Raw genomic sequence first — 16,420 nt, 5'->3', positions numbered from 1 at the left:
TGTCTCCTCGGAAGACCGTGGATTCACGACGCTGGGGCAGTCACTTCTACTCTGCACCAGAAGCTCAAGTTTGCGAGGAATGGTAAGATTGTCACTGTGCATGGTGAAGAAGCGTATCTAGTTAGCCAAGTGTCATCTTTCTCTTGTGTTGAAGCAGGGACCGCTGAAGGGACGTCGTTTCAAGGCTTGACTGTTGAAGGCGCGGAGCCTCGAAAAACTGGTACTGCTATGGCTTCACTGAAAGACGCCCAGAAGGCTGTTCAAGAAGGGCAAGTTGCCGGCTGGGGCAAAGTGATTCAGATTTTGGAAAACAAGCGTAAAGAGGGCCTTGGATTCTCCCCAACCTCTGGCGTTTCAACAGGAACTTTCTACAGTGCTGGGTTTATCAATGCTATTGCTGAAGATGCTGCTGAAAGTAGTTACGTGCCTACATTTGTTGTACCAGGAGGCACTGTGAGAAATTGGGAGGCCATTGATGTTCCTTTAGTCATGCATGCTTCCATGTAATGTGTCTTGTTGCTCATGTTTTTCTTTGTTTTCAAAATAACAATCCTTTCGCTCTGCCGAAGGCGAAAGTGATATCATTGTAAGGGCATGTTTGTTTCGGCATTGCCGTTATCAATAAAAGTTGTCGTCTTTCTCACGACTCTTTGTTTTTTTTTTTACTTTTTAGTGCCTTTTTCTCGGAAATAATGGTAATGCCAGAAAAAACCAAAACATCTGTATTTTCTTATTAATTTCAAAAGTCTGCATAAAAAAAAACATTTTTTCTAAAATCATTCCAATCATATTATGCAGATTGAACCACAATAAACCCGTTGAACACAGTGACCCTATGGTTCCTCCAAATTTTGAATTCCCTGTATATGAAGCTGAAGATGAGGAGGATAATGAAGAGATACCGTATGAGATCATTCGACTGCTCGAACAAGAAAGAAGAGCCATTCAGCCTCACCAGGAAGAGATTGAGCTCATCAACCTGGGTACTGAAGAAAACAAGCGAGAGATCAAGATCGGTGCAGCACTTGAGCCAGAAGTGAAAAAGAAGATTACTCAGATCCTCCATGATTATCCAGATGTCTTTGCATGGTCCTATGAAGATATGCCGGGTCTAGATCCCAAGATTGTGGAACATCGAATACCGACAAGACCTGAATGTCCTCCTGTCAAACAGAAATTGAGAAGGTCTCGTCCAGACATGGCTCTTAAGATCAAGGCTGAGGTGCAGAAGCAAATTGATGCGGGTTTCCTCATGACAGCTGAATATCCTGAGTGGATTGCCAATATTGTACCAGTACCAAAGAAAGATGGGAAAGTTCAAATGTGTGTTGATTACAGAGATCTGAACAAAGCCAGTCCAAAAGATAACTTCCCATTGCCTCATATTGATGTGCTTGTTGACAGTACTGCTCAATCCAAAGTGTTCTCCTTCATGGATGGTTTCTCTGGTTACAACCAGATACGGATGTCACCTGAAGATAGAGAAAAGACGTCCTTCACCACTCCATGGGGAACGTTCTGTTATAAAGTGATGCCGTTTGGCTTAATAAATGCTGGTGCTACCTATCAAAGGGGTATGACCACTCTGTTTCATGATATGATTCACAAGGAGATTGAAGTATATGTTGATGATATGATTGTGAAATCGAGTGACGAGGAGCAGCATGTGGTGTATTTGAAAAAGATGTTTGAAAGATTGAGAAAGTACAAGCTGCGTTTGAATCCTAACAAGTGTACATTTGGTGTAAGATCTGGAAAGTTGCTAGGCTTCATTGTCAGTCAAAGAGGCATCGAAGTTGATCCTGATAAAGTCCGAGCCATCAGAGAGATGCCGGCCCCTCAAACTGAAAAGCAAGTCAGAGGTTTCCTCGGACGTCTGAATTATATTTCAAGATTTATATCTCACATGACTACTACCTGTGGACCAATTTTCAAATTGCTCAGAAAGAATCAACCTGTTGTATGGAATGATGAATGCCAGGAAGCTTTTGATAGCATTAAAGAATACCTGTTAGAGCCACCTATCCTTGTCCCGCCAGTGGAGGGAAGGCCTTTGATCATGTATCTGTCAGTGTTGGATGATTCAGTGGGTTGTGTTCTCGGTCAACAAGACAAGACTGGAAAGAAAGAACATGCTATCTACAATCTGAGCAAGAAGTTCACCGACTGTGAGACTCGGTATACAATGCTTGAAAAGACTTGTTGTGCTTTAGCCTGGGCTGCCAAACGCCTGCGTCATTATATGGTGAATGATACAACTTGGTTGATATCCCGAATGGATCCAATCAAGTACATCTTTGAAAAGCCTGCTGTTACTGGAAAGATTGCACATTGGCAAATGTTTTTGTCTGAATATGATATTGTGTACAAAGCTCATAAAGCAATCAAAGGAAGTGTCCTTGCTGAACATCTTGCTTGTCAACCTCTTGATGATTACCAACCGATTAAGTTTGATTTCCCTGATGAAGAGATTATGTATCTGAAAGCAAAAGACTGTGAAGAACCACTGATCAATGAAGGGCCGGATCCCAATAGCAAATGGGGATTGGTGTTTGATGGTGCTGTTAACGCTTATGGTAAAGGAATTGGGGCCATCATTGTAACTCCACAGGGGCACCACATTCCTTTCACTGCATAAATAACTTTTGAATGCACAAACAACGTGGCTGAATATGAAGCATGCATCTTGGGCATTGAAGAAGCCATTAATCTGAGAATTAAGCACCTTGACATCTATGGAGATTCTACACTTGTCATTAATCAAATAAAGGGTGAATAGGAGACTCATCATGAGAAGCTGATCCCTTACCGTGACTATGCCAGACGTCTATTGACATACTTTACCAAGGTTGAGCTGCACCATATCCCTCGGGATGAAAATCAGATGGCTGATGCTCTTGCTACTTTGTCTTCTATGTTTCATGTCAATCACTGGAATGATGTGCCCGTGATCAAGGTGTAGCGTCTTGATAGACCCGCTCATGTGTTTACTATTGAAAATATGCCAGATAAAGTTGATGAAGATGTGAAGGATAAAAAGCCTTGGTATTACAACATCAAACAATTCTTGCAAAATCATGAATATCCACCTGGTGCTTCCAACAGGGATAAAAAGACTTTGAGACGATGGGCTAGTAAATTCCTTCTGGACGGAGAAATCCTATACAAGAGGAACTATGACATGGTCTTGTTGAGATGTGTTGACAAACAAGAAGCTGAGAAATTGATGCATGATGTACATGACGGCACTTTTGGGACCCATGCCTCGGGCCACACTATGTCGAGGAAATTATTAAGAGCCGGCTATTACTGGATAACCATGGAGCGTGACTGCCACAAAAATGCTAAGAGATGCCACAAGTGTCAAATCTATGCTGATAAGATTCATGTGCCTCCACACGCTCTCAATGTTATGTCTTCCCCATGGCCTTTCTCTATGTGGGGCATTGATATGATCGGAAGGATTGAACCAAAAGCTTCCAACGGACATCATTTCATTCTAGTGGCAATTGACTACTTCACCAAGTGGGTTGAGGCTGCTTCCTATGCAAATGTGACCAAGCAAGTGGTTGTCAAGTTTATCAAGAATAACATCATCTGTCGATATGGTGTTCCCAACAAGATCATCACTGACAATGGTTCCAATCTGAACAATAGCATGATGCAAGCTTTATGTGAAGAATTCAAAATTGAACATCACAACTCTTCTCCTTATAGACCTCAGATGAATGGTGCAGTTGAGGCCGCTAACAAGAACATCAAGAAGATTGTTCAGAAGATGGTCACTACTTACAAAGACTGGCATGAGATGCTACCTTTCGCCTTGCATGGTTACCGTACTACAGTGTGCAGTTCAACTGGGGCAACCCCTTTCTCCTTAGTATATGGTTTGGAAGCAGTTCTCCCTCTGGAAGTGGAGATTCCATCTCTTCGAGTGATCATGGAAGCAAAATTAACTGAGGCTGAATGGTGTCAAAGTCGGTACGATCAATTGAATCTGATTGAAGAGAAACGTATGGATGCTATGGCTCATGGACAGTTGTATCAAGTGCGAATGAAGAATGCTTTTGACAAGAAAGTCCGACCTCGAGAATTCAAGGAAGGCGAACTTGTATTGAAAAGGAGGATAAGTCAGCAACTCGACCCAAGGGGCAAGTGGACACCTAACTACGAAGGTCCTTATGTTGTCAAGAAGGTTTTCTCTGGTGGTGCTTTAATTCTTACACACATGGATGGTGTCGAGCTCCCAAATCCTGTCAATGCCGATATAGTCAAGAAATACTTTGTCTAGAAAGAATAGAACAGCGTGGTAGGTCGAAAACCCGAAAGGGCGGCCTAGGCAAAAATGCGCTTCCCGGTGGATCGAAAACCCGAAAGGGCGATCCAGGCAAAAATTAGGGACAAAAAAAATGAATATGAAAAAGCTCGCTGAGATTGTACGCAACTCAGGCAAGAATGAGCTCCTCGATGAGCCGAAAACCCGAAAGGGCGGTTCATGCAAAAATGAGGTTGATAATAAAAGACAAGTAACTATATCTGGCAAATCACCATCACCCCTTGGGGCATCTGCAACTGTCAATGATCGTCTTCATCAGAAGCTTATGTACTTGTGAATTCAAGATTTCTATGAAATGTAGCGGTCATTGTGTTCAATGTACCACTAACCAATAAAATTACCATTTTCCAAGCTTTGTAAATCCGCGAAGTCATGCCTTTGGCTGACTCTCACTCTTCTACATCAATTTGAGCCTGTGCTATCGTTTGAAACTCTATTTTTCCTTCCATTTTCAATGCTATATACAAAACATTTTCTTTCTATTTGATGATGTCAATGTCTGAAACAAACATTTTTTAAAATTGAAACATCTTTTCCTGTCTATTTTGAAAACGAACCTGAGCAATAGGGTACATTTCAATGAAACATGCATGAATAAACGAATGTCAATGTCTATTTCAATACATGTTACAAGCAGGTTACTCCCCAGGATGATCTGTGGTCAATGGCAAGAATGAAAAAACAGAATGAAAATGAAAAAAATTGAAAAAAATGCAAATGAAAAGCTCGCTAAGTTGAAAACCCGAAAGGGCGGCTTAGGCAAAAATGAGCACCCCGCTGATTGACAACCTATGAAGGCAATTCAGGCAAAAATGGGGCAATGAAAAGAATTTTATTCCCCGGTGAATCGAAAACCCGAAAGGGCGGTTCAGGCAAAAATGGGATTGGAAAATGAAAGAATGAAAAATTAAATGATGAAAAGCATTGACCGCAGATGCGAACATCCAATGTTTACCCAGCACTGACACGCCTAACAACGGCGACCTGTATCCAAGAATTTTCCAAGGATCCCTCCTTTACAAGTTTTATTGCCCTCAGCCATGGTTTCGATACGTCTCTCAATGACGGTCTCTCCAAAGAGGATTTCTATGTGAATATGTTGCAGCACGAGCCATTACGTGCCCAATCTTCCAATGTTTCATCTGCCTCTGTGAAACTTCCTTGTCAAATTACAAACCAATCATGCATTTCAAGCATTCATACATGCATAATCATGCATTTTATGTGCTCATACATTCAATAATCTTGTTATACCATACATACATGCTGCATTTCCAACTTCAACTTTCAATCCAACTCAGTTTCCACTTTCAATTCAATTCAATCTCCACTTTCGATTTGACTCAACAGTCAATTTTCAATTCAACTCAATTCCAACTTCCAACTCGACTCAATCTTCAATCTTAAGTTCAGTTCAATTCAATTTCAAATTCAACTCAAATTCCAATTTCAATTCAATCTCAATTCCAATTCAATCCAAATTTCAACTGTCAAATTCAACTCACGTCCAAATTCAATCTCCAATTTCAATCCAATCTCAATTTCAATTTCAACTGTCAAATTCAATTCAATTTCAACTTTCAACTCAATTTCAACTGTCAAATTCAATTCAATTTCAACCTTCAATCCAATTTCAATGTCAATTTAATTCAATTCAATCTCAATCTCCAATTCAATTCAATTTCAACTCTCAATTCAATGTCTATGTCTATGTCTCTGATTAATCTCAATTTTCAATCCCTCTTTCAATCTCAAACTTTCAATTCAATGTCTTTGTCAATATTAATCAACTCTCAATTTACTCTTGGGCCAACAAAATGGTCATGTCTGTCTTCAAATCAAGTTAATATCAACTTACCCTCAATTCGTATCTGTCCAAGTCAAACTTCCAATTCATATCTTGTTATTGGTCAAGTGGCTAGTTCGGTCTAAAGAACAGCTTGTACCTGCTTATATACTTATACTTCCGGACAAACGACAAGTTCGATCCAAAGAACAGTTTGTACCCAGCCTATGCTTTGTTATCAGTCAAACGACAAGTTCGATCCAAAGAACAGTTTGCACCTACCTACATGATGTGGTGATGATCCAGCGGCAAGTTCGATCCAAAGAACAGTTTGTATCTACCCTTTTGACTATATCTCCAGCCAAACAGCCAGTTCGATCCAAAGAACAGTTTGTACCTGTCTATTTGTTTGAATTTCCGATCAAGTGTCAAGTTCGATCCAAAGAACAACTTGTGTCTGCCTATATGTCTATGTTTCCGGTCAAGTGCCAAGTTCGATCCCAAGAACAGCTTGTACCTATCTCTTGTTTTGTATTCCTTGGTCAAGTGGCTAGTTCGATCCAAAGAACAGCTTGTACCCTATTTTCTATCCCCTGGTTTGTCTACCCTGTCAGTGTCTATCTGAATCCCCAGTGACATGACATGCTCCATAGACTCCAGTTGTTTGTCCTGCATTCATAATCAAAATATTGCATGGCACTCATATCTTTGAAAATCTGAAAGCGTATTTTTATGTCCAAAAACAGTGCAAATGTTAATATTTAAGTATCTTCGTCCCGTCAAATCAAAGACTACGTCTTTTGACTCTCCAGACAAAGAAACTTAAATAGGGGCAGCTGTTATACCCTAATTTTGGACCTAAAAATACTAGCTCAATTCTCCTTTTCTTGCATTTTAAGTCATTTGATATGTCTCTGATCAGTTGCATTTTTCTCTGCATTTTATTTCAATATTATTTGCAAAATTCATGAAAAAGGGCATTTTAGTCATTTCCTATGTTAAAATTTCTTTCAATCTTTGAAAAATTGTTTGAGTCTTTTCAAATGGTTTGAATAAGTCCTTATTTCAATTCTATGTCAAAATCCATTTCAAAAATTGCATTCGAAGTCATTTTGAGTCAGTTTAGCCCCTAGGGGCATTTTAGTCTTTTCATGTGTTAAAACTCCGTTTAATCTCTTAAAATTGTCTCTGAGTCTTTTAATTTGTTTGAATAAACTCTTGCTTTAATTCCTTGTTAAAAACCATTTTAAAATTGCATCTGAGTCATTTTTAGTCGTTTTAGTCCCTAGGGGCATTTTCGTCATTTCACATAAAATTTCTGATTCATTTTAATCTGCTTTGTTGCTTTTAATCGTCTCGCTTTACGTTAATTTTCAATTTACTTTTGCAATTCAACTTTAGTTTTAATTTTCATTTTGGTCCTTGTACTTTTTGTTATTTGCATTTTAATCCCTTTTTAAGTTTGTTAAAGTCAAAGTCAAGGTTTGTTACAAGTCAAGTGCCACATGGCATCGCATCATTGGTCCAAGCATTCCCACATCACCTATAAATAGGTCAAAGTTGGTCAAGGTTCACACACACTAATCATTTTTTTTTACACCAATTATTTTCAATCACTTTTTTTCACAAAAATACACAAAAAATAACAAAAAAACAATTTCTTTTTTTTTTCCTTCCTTCTCTCTCACCTCTAACTAACTTCTCCTTCTCTTCCACCACCCTAACAACTTTCCACCACCACTCTCCTCTACCCTAACAACCATAACCACCACTTTCAACCACCCAAAACCACCTTAACTACCTCTTTCCACCATCAAAATCCATCAATTCCGCCTCCAATTATCACAAAACCTCTCAATTCTTCAACCAATCTTCACCAAATCAACCATTACAATCCAAAACCAAACCAACACAAACCTCACAAATTCCAAATCGGTGCGGAAGAACAACGTTCACTGTTTACGCGTTCACTGTTCACGCGAATTCACTGTTCACGCAGAAGAAGAAAAATCACGGAAAAATACTGGAACCGCGTGAGGGAGGGGCATTACGGCTAGAAACACGGCGGTTGAAGCAAATCGGACCGGAATCACAAGGTAACCATCTTCTATTTTCCTCTTTTCAAATTGTGTTCAAATTGTTCCTCAAACTTCAAAGTTAGATCTACTCCGATTGGCACCTTATTTCAAAAAACTAAGCTCGGATCCATAACAAGCACGAAAATGGATGTTTGAAACTATAAAAAAAAATTGAATCCGAGCCGGAAAAAAATTCCGACGCGGTGGTGCCGCCACCTCACGGTGGTCGGCCACCGCGCCGGAGAAGAGGAGCCCGCCGGAGAAGAAAGAGAGGAGAAGGGAGCTTCTCACTCTAGAAAATATTAGAGAGAGAAGGATTGGGGGAAATGAACCAAAAACCGGTTCAGGCCTATATATATGGCCATGAACCGGGTCGACCCGCCCCAGGACCAGCCCATTCTCTCCCTAAGCCTTTCTGCACGTTTTTGCTGTACACACCCCCCCTTTTCTGCATGTTTTACTAATTTCTTGCTAATTGCACCCCTGCATGTTCAAAAATCCTTTAAAAATTCCTATGTGTTCTTGATCATTTTCTTGATATTTTTGTGATGTTATCATGTGTTAAATCTTGATTAAAAATGTGTGGTATTTTCTTGTCAATTGTTTACTATTTTTGTTAAAAATTGTGAAGTTTTTATATGTTTTTGTGTCTAAAAATTCTTTATAAATTCTAAAAATTTTCATACACATTTCTTGATAGTTTTGTGGTATTTTTGTGATGATTTTTGCATATTAAAACTTGGAAAAAATAATGTGTTGATTTTCTTGCTATTTTGTGATGTTTTGTATTAAAAAATTTGTGAAAATTTGCTTGACTCTAGTTCCAATTCCTTGATAAATGTTTGTGACCCATACCATATGATTTTGTGAGGTTTTAGCTACTGTTTGTATGTGTTTCTTGCTGCATGTGAATGTGGGTAATTAGTTTCTTGTTTTACAAGTCATGTAAATGTGTGTATTTGAAAATAAAGTGCTAAAATGGACCTAAAAATGTGTCATAATCCTTGACTTGAATATGTCCTATAATTCTCACACTCATAATACAATGAAGTCTTTGAACATTGCTCATAATAAGAGAATTATAGGTCATGTGCTTATTGAGAGGTTATGATAAATTTCCACTACATTTTGACACTTTATTTTTTTGTCATTTTTACCATTCTTTGTTTTAGTATTTCCTTGCTTACCTTTCTATCATTTTATGCCTTATTTTCACTAACCACTCTACTTTATGTTTCATACATCATGAGCATTTCATTTTCCATCTCTTTCTCATCCTTTCATTTCTTTGCACTTTGATTCATAACAAGACTTAGAATGTAACATGTAGGAACTTTTGTATTTTACTTTATGCCTTTAAATTTCTTGCAAGACCATAGAATGTAAACTAGGGCATGATGTAATAAGGACAATGGACTCTAATGATGTACACCGACACAAGCACCGACACATGCACACACCTCACTTTAGATATATGGCTAGGATATGCATGTTTAGATGTATGTTTAGGATTGTATGTTTAGATGAATGCTTAGGCTTTACACTTAGAAAAACCTTTTTTCCAAAAAAATATGAACAACATCACTCAAATATTTTTCTTAATAAACCTTGGGATCAAAATCCCATTGAATTTTCCTTTTATTTTCTTAATCAAACCTCAATGAACTTTAATCATGCTTAGACCTTTTTTGCAAAATAACTAATTCAACCCCACTTTTTTCACAATCTCATGCCTTTAAGGCCTCTCAATCTCATTCTTCAAACCCCAATTTTCAAACTTAAAATCAACCAACAAAAACAAAAAAACATTTTTGGAAGAGAACTACGGTGGATTTGATCCCTTAAACGGGTACGTAGGCAAGGACAAAATTCCTTCAATTCAAATAAAATAAAAATTCAAACACATTCTTCTCCCTCCAATTCTTCACTTAGTAAACCCTTAGGTGTAAATATTATTTTCAAAATAGCATTTAAAAATAAAGCGCGCGCGTAGAAATTAAAGACGGTTCCTATAGGATACTATAGTCGTTATGGGTGCCTAACACCTTCCCGTAGCGAAAACAACTCCCGGACCTCGATTCTCAAGGGTTTTGCTTACTTTTCTCCCTTCCCAAGAAAAAATAAGATATCACCGGTAGAGCTGTCAAAATGGGCCGGGCCCAACGGGCCGGCCCGAAAGCCCGAATAAAATGCAGGGCCTGGGCCGAATAATTGCAGCCCGAATTTTTTCAGGGCTTTTTAGCCCGGCCCGAAAAAGCCCGTAGCCCGTTAGGGCCGGCCCGTTCGGGCTCCGGGCGGCCCGCCAGCCCGCCAAAAAATACCTTTTTTTTTTATTTTGTTTTTTTGTGTGGTCTATATATATATATTTTTTTTATACTGGTATCATTGTTCTCAATACCATGTTCATGCACAGGAAAAGGTCTATTAATTAGACCATTACTCACACTGGTACTATTAGCATTTATTGATTTGAATGTTTTTATTATTCCCACCTGCAATGTTTTTGAACCATTTTGTCTGAACCTTTCTGAGTAAACCAGGAGAGGAGATGGCATGCATATAGTATAACTTCTTCATCAGGCATCAATAAGAGTTCCCGAAGGCCAGGCAATGCTGGTAGCATCTGAAAAAGATAACAGGAGAGCATGCAGTTGGAGAAGAGAAGATTACAAACAATGTTCCATTATTTGATACATTTGATACAATACAACACACAGCACAGAAACCTGCTAAACCAAAACAGAAACTTATAAGCACATAAACCTCCCTAAATACAACACAGCAGCAACAAAAGCTTGCCTCTAAACAGCCAAAGGGATCCTATTATCTGATATTGTCACATGATCCATTATTTATTTATTACATTGCAGTCCTTAAAAAATGAAAAAAAAAAAAAAAAAACAGATACGTCCGGGCTCGGGCTGGCCCGTTAGCCCGGGAGCCCGTATCGGGCCGGGCCCGGGCTCAATTATTCTAGCCCATATTTAAAGCGGGCTTTTCAGCCCGGCCCTAAAAAGCCCGTTACCCGGTCGGGCCGGGCCTAAACGGGCCGGGCCGCCCGTTTTGACAGCTCTAATCACCGGTTAAAAAGGTTCAAACGTAATCAATGTTTGACACCCGAAAACCAAGATAAAACACTGAGGTCTTTCTCAAATAACATCATCATCTATGTATGTCCATGACAACAAAATCTAATCAAATGAAGATGATTGTTTTAATTTGTCGTTATTTATATATGAAAATACACCAATTTATTTATTTTTTATGCAATTATTGTAAATGATTTGGATATAAAAGACCAGGGTTACTTCCTCTATTATATTTTTTTTTCGTGACAGATTGGTACAAAAATGTGTGTTTACAAAATAAATATAAGAAAAGATGAGGATTATAACGAAGAAACTAAATAAAATATGTTGTATAAAAAAAAGTAAAGGGAGAAAAAAAAATTGTGGTCAAATAAAAAACTTTGATGTTTATTTTACCATTAACCCTAAAAAAAAATTCTTTTAACGTGAAAACCAAAAAAAGTAATGGGAGAAGAAAAAAAAATCAAACAATTAAAAGACATTTATAGTTTTGTTATTTTGTGGTGATAATTGTTGACTACAATAGAAAATGGAATTAAAACCTATCATAACAATTAATCTAAACCACTAATCAAAAATCGAATTTTGTACCCAAAAAAAAAAATCGAATTAAAGGTCAAGATTTAGAGTAAGTTTTTACACTTACTCTTGGAGTCAATATATCCCCCCTCATATATATATTTTTAATAATATTTATGAAGTAGGCGGCATAGAATGGGGGGTCAGTTAGGTGTCAACCTAGTTTGGATGTTTCTGACTCTCCCTGATGTCCAACCTATTTCTTGCCTTATAAAAAAAAATTAATCTCAAGTACTTTTGTCAAGGAAACCAAAAGTATAATGTTTGCATTGGATTCAACAACATTTTGACTTTTAAAATTTTAAATTCATCAATTTTTACCATTTTCGAATACAATATTTCTATTTTTATCCTCTTATCCAATGCTTTAAGGGCACTATTTAATATTTCCTTTTTTCAATGATAATGATGTTATTATTTTATCACTTACACACTGCTAAAATTTTATATAAATATTTGTTATATAAAAGGGAGCTTCTACGGTGCAGTCAAGAAACTGACTTTTTTGAAAAAGTTAATTTTGATTTTAATGTTTGATTCATTTTTAAATTGTTGATTACTGATTAATGATCATTAGTAATTCATCTAGTAATGCTTGCAACATCTTGGACTTACAGGTACTATTTTATCGTTGGAATCTTTAACATGCAAACATAGTTGATGATATTATGTGATAGTTTTAAGTGTTACACTTTATGGGGTGTTACGCTTATAACAAGGTAGGATAAAATTAGATTAAGTGTAGTCTTGTTAATCTGATGAATTGATGATACTATGATGACTGAACTTTTGATGCCATTGTACAAATAGTGGGATGTTACTCATTACATTTTTGATGTTATAGTGATAACTTCACCAAAAAAGTCATTCTCATGACTTCACCATAGAATTTTCCTATATAAAATCTTACCCACATGAATCAAAATTTATGGATCTGTCATTGTACATAAGTGTCTTAACGATAAGTGTTTGTGTTATAAGCTGTCAATAAGTTGTTCATCCAAACATATGTAAGTTGTTTATTCAAAAGTCAATAATATTCTTGATCTCTTGCCTGCATTATTCAAGAAATGGTGGTAAACACATATATTCTCCAAATAATGTTTTTATCCTGTTAATTTTCGATAACGTGTGCTTGTAGTTTTATTGCTAGTTGAACAATTTTGTTTATTTTATAAAGAGAACTTCAGCAACATCATGGTAGAAAAAATTGAATTCAAAATTCTTTCAAGCTACTTACTTGAAATGTAAAATTGTTCTTACTAATAATCTTCCGTGAGTTTGTATAATATTAATTTTTATTGACCTTGAGCATTTTTATAATTATTTATCAGTTTTACTTATATTTCAAATGATTTTTATCGTCTAAATGACTTTCGCCCCATTGCTTTGGTAGGATGCTTATATAAAATTTTGGCGAAGTTGTTGGCAAATCGTCTGCTTCAGCTTATGGGAACGGTAATCTCAGACACTCAGTCAGCGTTTGTAAAAGATCGGCAAATCCTTGATGGTATTTTAGTAGCTAACGAGGTGGTAGATGAGGCCCGAAAGTTGAAAAAAGAATTGTTATTGTTTAAAGTAGACTTTGAAATAGCATATGACTTGGTTGATTGGGGATATCTTGATGATGTTATGGGGAAAATGGCGTTTCCAACTTTGTGGCGTAAGTGGATGAAGGAATGTGTTAGTACCGCAACTGCCTCAGTTCTGGTAAATGGTAGTCCTACTGATGAGTTTCAAATGAAAAGGGGATTGCGACAAGGCAACCCACTCTCTCCTTTTCTCTTCTTGTTAGCAGTTGAGAGTGTGAATGTTTTGATGACTTCGACATTGAATTTGAATATGTTTACTGGTTACTCTATAGGAACGCACAACCCCACTTCAATTTGCGGATGACACGCTTCTGCTAGGTGTCAAGAGTTGGGCGAATGTTCGCACTTTGAGGGCAATCCTGGTGCTTTTTGAGAATATGTCTGGTTTGAAGGTAAACTACCACAAGAGTATGTTGGTTGGTATTAACATTGTTGAATCGTGGTTACGAAAAGCCGCTTCTATTTTGTCTTGTAAAATTGGTAAAATTAATTTTATGTATCTGGGGCTTCCCATTGGTGGTGATGCTAGACGTTTGAGTTTTTGGGACCCAGTAATAGAGCATCTAAAATCTAGACTGTCAGAATGGAAAAGTAGAAATTTGTCTTATGGTGGTCGCTTGATTCTCCTTAAGTCTGTCCTGTCTTCATTGTCTGTCTATAAAGCCCAGATACGAGATATCATACGGATACGATACTGCTTCGATACATCGATACAGAAAAATTTCAAAAATCAAGATACAATACGGCTGGGATACGTTAATAAAAAAATTATATAATTAAATGTACAATATAATTATAACCATTTTTTTAATATGGAAATATATTAACAAACACAAGAAACCAGTCATAGGCTCGTAATACATCCCAAAAAGAGCACAATCAGTGCTATACTATATCCAAAAGGAACATTGTTAGTGATATACTATATCGATCCAAAAAAGAAGCATTATATCCAAAAAAGATACAACACCATCAAGATACAAATCAACTTCCAAATCTGGTTCATCTAAAGACAACTCTGCTAACTCAATTCCAACACCATCAAGCGGTTCATGCGCATCTCCACTAATGTCCCACATTCCAGAAATCAAAATAATATAAAAAAACACATGTATCCGTGCGTATCGGACCACACAAATGTATCGTTCACGTATCCGGGACGTATCGTAAAAGTATCAGATAAATATTTTTTTTAAAAATAAAATTTAATCTTCGGATACTCTCCTGATACGTATCGGAAAGTATCGGGCAGGTATCGGTGCAGGATACGCAGGGGATACGATACGTCATCCATTTTGAAGTATCGGGGCTTCACAACTGTCTGTCTACGCCCTTTCTTTTTTCAGAGCTCCCATAGGTATAATCTCTACCATTGAATCTATTTTAATTAAATTTTTTTGGGGTGGGGGTGAGGATCATAGAAAAATTGCTTGGGTAGACTGGAATTCTATTTGTATGAGTAAGGGGGCTGGTGGATTGGGGATAAGGAGATTGCAGGAGTTTAATATTGTTCTTCTAGGTAAATGGTGTTGGAGGTGTTTAGTGGATAAGGAGGGTTTGTGGTTTAAGGTGTTGTCTTCTCGTTATGGGGAGCAGAGAGGCCGGTTGAGGGAAGGTGGTGTGACGGGGTCAGCTTGGTGGAGGGAGATAGTTAAAATTCAAAATGGAATTGGTATGGAGGGTGGTAGTTGGTTTGAAGAAAGTATATCAAAACTTTTAGGTAATGGTTTTAATACTTTCTTTTGGTCGGATTGCTGGTTGGGGACGGTGTCGTTCATGGAGAGATTTAGGAGGTTGTATGACTCATCGATTCATAAGGACTTGTCAGTGGGAGAGATGCACGCTTTAGGGTGGGGTGAAGATGGGGAGGCTTGGAGGTGGATGCATCGTTTGTTAGCTTGGGAGGAGGAGCTGGAGGTGGAGATTAGGAATTTGCTTACTAACGTTACATTGTAGGATATTGAATCAGATATCTGGCTTTGGCAGCCTAATATTGACGATGGTTACACCATTCGTGGTGTGTATCAAATGCTCATGCAGCAGGAGATGCATAACCACGACGTCGTTTCAGATGCTCCTTGGCATAAGAGTGTTCCTTTGATAGTTTCTATTTGCGCGTGGCGTCTTCTCCGCAATAGATGGCCAACAAAGGATAATTTGGTGAGGCAAGGTGTTATTACTAACGATACCCAATTGTGTGTTACAGGATGTGGACAAAATGAAACAATAGATCACTTAATTATTCATTGTCCTATTTTTGGTGACTTATTGCAACAAATTAAGTTTTGGATTTGTGTGTTTTCTGTGGACCCTCAACAGGTTTTGGAGCACTATTATCAGTTTATTTATTCTTCGGGTGGTTATGCTCCAAGAAGGTATTTTCTTCAATTGATTTGGCTTTGTGGTATTTGGGTTCTTTGGAATGAAAGAAACCAAAGATAGTTTGCTAACACAGCAAGAACACAACAGTGCAATTACTTGAGAAGGTTAAGACCACGTCTCTCAATTGGTTGAAAGTAAAAAATGTTTGCTTTCCTTTTGGTTATCATATGTGGTGACAGCGTCCCTTTGCTTGTTTGGGGATTGACTGATTTGTTTTTATTGTTTTCTTTTGCTGTTTTGATCGGAACTTTGTTGTAACCTTGTTTTGTTTCCTTAGGCACTCCTTGTGCTAGGGACCAAAACTTTTTGTTAATATATCTCATTTTAGCTTGTTAAAAAAAAACTTATATTTCAAATTTATATTACTGATTTTATTCGTATAACATTTTGATTTATTTTCAAGCAAGATCCAAGCTTCAACATGATAGTGTTGAGATATAATTTTAAGGGACTTGTTTATCTCATGCAATCAAAGGCCTACTTTGTTCATGTCCGTGATTATTCTTCAAACTACTCAATTGTTTCTTATTGCAGAGAAAAGGTGGTCGCTGAAGAAATTCATGGAATGAAAAATATGA

The 16,420-nt window shown here is 37.5% G+C and overlaps 1 pseudogene; it reads left to right on the top strand.

Moving 5' to 3' along the window:
* LOC146929879 (uncharacterized) overlaps window positions 1–16,100 on the top strand; it is a 39,598-nt pseudogene extending 23,498 nt beyond the window's left edge.
* The last annotated feature ends 320 nt before the right edge of the window (window positions 16,101–16,420 follow it).

This window comes from Medicago sativa, chromosome 4 (genome assembly GCF_051527215.1).
Source record: "Medicago sativa cultivar Bolivia chromosome 4, Bolivia_mono, whole genome shotgun sequence".
NCBI classification, from domain to species: Eukaryota; Viridiplantae; Streptophyta; class Magnoliopsida; order Fabales; family Fabaceae; genus Medicago; species Medicago sativa.
The sequence above is the reverse complement of the archived record's forward strand: the minus strand, read 5'-3'. Positions and strand labels throughout refer to the sequence as shown.